Genomic DNA, 4,422 nt, shown 5'->3' with positions numbered 1-4,422 from the left:
TTTCCCAGGCCACAGGCAGGGAGCCGGATAGGAAACAGGGCTGCCAGGATTAGAACCAGTGCCCACACAGGATTCTGGCACATTCAAGGCGAGGACTTTCGCCTCTAGGCCACCACACTGGGCCCAGGGATTCTTATTTCAAGAATGAGACCTAGTGAGGTGATATCATCAGTGGAGTCATGAATCAAACTATTTTCTGATCCCAAGACTATTCTGTTCAGCTTTGGTAGATGACAGTTTAGGGTCAATAAGCATGCAGTGCATTGGCTGCTAGGAGTCCATCTGCTATTCTACAGGTGTTCCCAAACCTGTCCTAGACTACGTGAGACCCCACAAGCTCCATCCTCTTTCACAGCTGAGTCTAAACCCTGTCCTTCAGCTGCTTGATGGTCACAGACCACTCTGTATTACACAGAGATGATGAGTCCAGGAATGGCACACCATACGGGCATGCACACACCACGGTGCACACACAAGTCAGATTTGCACAGAGACATCGATGTTTGATCGCCTGCATTGACAGGAAATTATGGTGTAGCAAGGAACTGATTTTTCTCCCAAATAACCTCTGTGTTGTTTAGATGTGTCATGGACAGAAATGGAATCTGCCTTTTCTACCACCTAGCCTTAACATTACTTGTCAGTGCAATTAACAGCAAGACATAAACATGGGAATTAGGTAAAACTTTCGGCATTCCTTAGGATAGAGATAACTTTTTTAATCAAGCCCTGTGTATGCACTGTAGGCTTCGCTCTCTGTCTCTCACCTCACACCTTACTCTGTGCCTTTTTCTCTATGACACAGCTATCTCTCAGTCAGTCTTCAGTTTTCACTTTGAGTGTCCATCTTTGAAGAAAGCAATTGTGGATCCCCTCTGTCCGGGTCAAAACCCATAGGGGCACCTGGCAGCTGTGTTTCCCATCCAGCTCGTTGCTCGTGTCCTGGGTAAGCATTCAAGGCTGGCCCAAATCCTTGGGACTCCGCACCTGTGTGGGAGACTCCAAAGAAACTCCTGGCTCCTGGCTTTGGATCGGCTCAGCTCCAGCCATTGCAGCCACCTGGGGAGTGAATCATTGAACAGATCTTCCTCTCTGTCTTTCCTCCTCTCTGTGTATTTGACTTTCCAATAAAAAATAAAAATAAAATCTTTTTTTAAAAACCCTACACTGTACACTCTCACAGCACCAAGTATTTCTTCAGAACACCTGTCACGGATGAAGTTCACCTTTGTTCGGGTGATATTTGTTGGATGACTGCTTCCCTAAAGCTCTCAGCTCCTGAAGTGGGTGAGAACCAGAACTCTTTTTCTTCCCCCAGGATAGCTCAAGATCCTAAGAGGCAGCAAGCCCTAGAAAAGAAAAGGGCTCAAAATGGAAATTAGTATTAGTGGGAAGTGGAATGAAAAGTTAAGCTTCTTTGGGTGCAAGAACATTTTGAAGCCTGCGCATAGCTGTTTCTCAATACACGTTTTCCAAGAACCCGTTAAAGGCCCCTTGTGTGTGTGAACTGAGTAAATCAAATGGACATGGCGTCTCTGCCTGCCCATCTCTGCACAGCTACTCCTCTTCCAGCAAGCTGCTCCTCTTGCTGAGCCTCCCCTGGCTCCTCTGAGTTGTGGAAGACCTCAGAGGGATGATTCCCAAATCCTGGACAGTCCCTACACCAGGAAGGGCTGTTTAAAGAGTTTCCATGTCCTCAGGGGGAAATGTGCAAGGAAGGGGAGGATTCCTTCGGACGCCCTTGAAGTTCCAGCCGCTCGCCTCCCCTGGCGAGGTTTCTGTGTGTACGGAGTAGGCATACGTACAGCAGCTCTGGCTTCAACTCAGCTTCTGAATTTTGTCTGAACTGAATCTGAATTTACCAGCTGTGACTCTTAGTGGGAAATGATCATTTAAACTCCCCAAGCCTTGTTTGTAAAATTAGCCCAGAAAGACATGACGGTATTTTAAAAATTTGGTGGAAGCTGAAATTAAAGGATGGTGCACCAAATGTATGGTGCACAAATGTATGGTACACCAAAATGATCTTTGGATTCATTATCCACCAGCTTTTTGAATTACCCCTTCAGGTTGCACAGAGCTACCATGAAGGTTATATGACAATGCGCTGGACATGTATCGATTGCAGCACTTAAGATACTGTTTGAGAGACCTGCTTTCATGTCACAGCAGCTGATTTGAGCCATTTGCAACCTAGCATCCTGCGACTGTGTATCACAGGAAGGCAACACATGGTGACTCAAACACTTGGGTTGCCACCACCCACAGGGGAGAGCAGATTAAGTTCCAGGCTCATGGCTGCTGCCTTGCCCAACCCTAACTACTGGGAACATTTTATTTGATGATGCAGCTGTCAAAAGTGAAGTTGGAAAATGGACGTGATTCCAGAAACTCTTCAAAACAGCCGAACTCCTCACTTACCATCCAGGGTCTTTTGTCTCTGTCTCTCCTTCTCTCCATAAATCTGATCTGCCTTTCCAATAAAAAATAAGTTTTTTAAAAAAATCAAAAATAAAAAAGACAAGTATAGCTAAAAACAGCTTAGAATTCTAAGACTCATGCTATGGTTGGAATGTGTACCCTGAAGCTCGTTTAGGTATGTCAGGTTTAGTTCCCAGTGTGACAGTGCTGGCAGGAAGGCCTGGCAGGTGTTAGGTTGTAAAGAGTTTGGGTTGAGTTCCTGGCTCCTGGTTTCAGCCTGGTTCAGTCCTGGTTGTTATCCCCATATCAGGAGTGAACTTGAAGAAAGTGAATGAAAAACCTTTCTTTGTCTCACTCTTTCTTTCTCTGTCTTACCTTCTTTCTTTAACTCCGCCTTTCAAAAATAAAAATTAAAAATATAAACAGTAGCTTAAGAAACAGACACTTCCATAGTCGGTATCTTTCTTTGCTCTTTATGTTTTTTTTTAAGTCTTAAGATTTCAGTTCATAATTTTATTTGCTTGGGGTTGGCACTGAGGCATACTACTTAAAGCTGCCACCGGAAGTGCTGACTTCCCAATTGAATGTCAGTTCAAGAACATGATGCTCCACTTCCGATCCAACTCCCTTCTAATGCACCTGGGAAAGCAGGAAAAGAATACCCCACTGTTTTGGCCCGTGTTCCCATGTGGGAGACTAAAGAGAAACTTTTCACGCGTCTTTGGACTGGCCCCAATCTGGCCATTGGACCAATAAGGGGAGTAAATTAATGGACGGAAGATTTCCATCTCTGTGTCTCTCTATGACCCTGCTCACACCCCACCAACATGTAACTCTACCTTTTAAATGAGACAGATTTTTGTTTTGCTTTTTGAATAAGAGTATTTACCAATTTGGATATTCAAATAAAATATTGATTAAAAAAACAGATTTATCAGTGAAAATTATTTCCCATGTTCCAACAGGATATAAACATGTCATGTGCAAAATTTTAACTTTCATCTTCCAAATGATAGATGCATTTCAATCCACTCTTTGGTTGAATGTGTCTGTGGAAAATATTTCTACATGGTTGGTAGCAGCGTTGGCATGTGATCTCTCAAACAGCATCTGTAATATATTCCCGGTTTCTTTATCTGAAGGAGGGAGGAAACGACCAGCCACGAGGGTTGAAGCTCTTCACATTTTGGTCTGCTTAGAAAGTTATTTTGTGCTATATGTTAGAAAGTAAAGTTCTTTCGACTGGAAATGATAGATTTCATTTACTCAAGATACTGACTGCAACTTTGAAATATAACCAATCTCGTCTAAGTGATTGAAGTAATCAAGACAGGAGGAAATGTCTCCTTCATATTCTCATCCTAAAGAGACAGTTTATGAATCCCTGTGGGTCAGCCTGAAAAATGTTGTCTTATGCGCTTTCCAAACATGTCACACTGAAAAGATGGGCAAAGCCTGGCTGCAATCCAATGGTAATAAAAGTTTTCACAGATTCTTTCAACTTTGGATCAAGACTGAGAGGCATACAGTTGGCTACTGTTTTTTTCCCTGTGAATAAAACATTTGCGAAAAGCTGTGTGCACAGTTGGGCTGGATCATAGTACATGGTGTACTGTCCTCCACCAGCTTGCAGAATTGTTTCAATTTTGAGTTAAGGTTTCCTTTTTTTTGGAAAGTCAATAAATATTTATGGAACCAAACTGACGGATCTCTACAATTGTATCTTGTTATGTGCTTGTCACTACATCGCTATTTTGTTATCTTTTCGCATCTTCCTCTTTTTTGAGAGAACATTTTAAAATGCATTCTCAGTTTTAAACTGATTCAATGTAGTTCATAGGCAGAATTCTAAGAATGTAATGACCTTGCAATTGCAAAAAACACTTTGTAGTTTTTAGATCCAAGTTTCATTTTCAAAATTTATATTTTATGTATATAGTTTTCAGAACATAATGATAGTATACATTCCTTCTCCTTTATGCCCACTCTCTCACTTTCTTT

This window comes from Ochotona curzoniae, unplaced genomic scaffold (genome assembly GCF_017591425.1).
Source record: "Ochotona curzoniae isolate NIBS_2020 unplaced genomic scaffold, NIBS_Ocur_1.0 contig_1014, whole genome shotgun sequence".
Classification (NCBI taxonomy): domain Eukaryota; kingdom Metazoa; phylum Chordata; class Mammalia; order Lagomorpha; family Ochotonidae; genus Ochotona; species Ochotona curzoniae.
Note: the sequence above shows the minus strand (reverse complement) of the source record.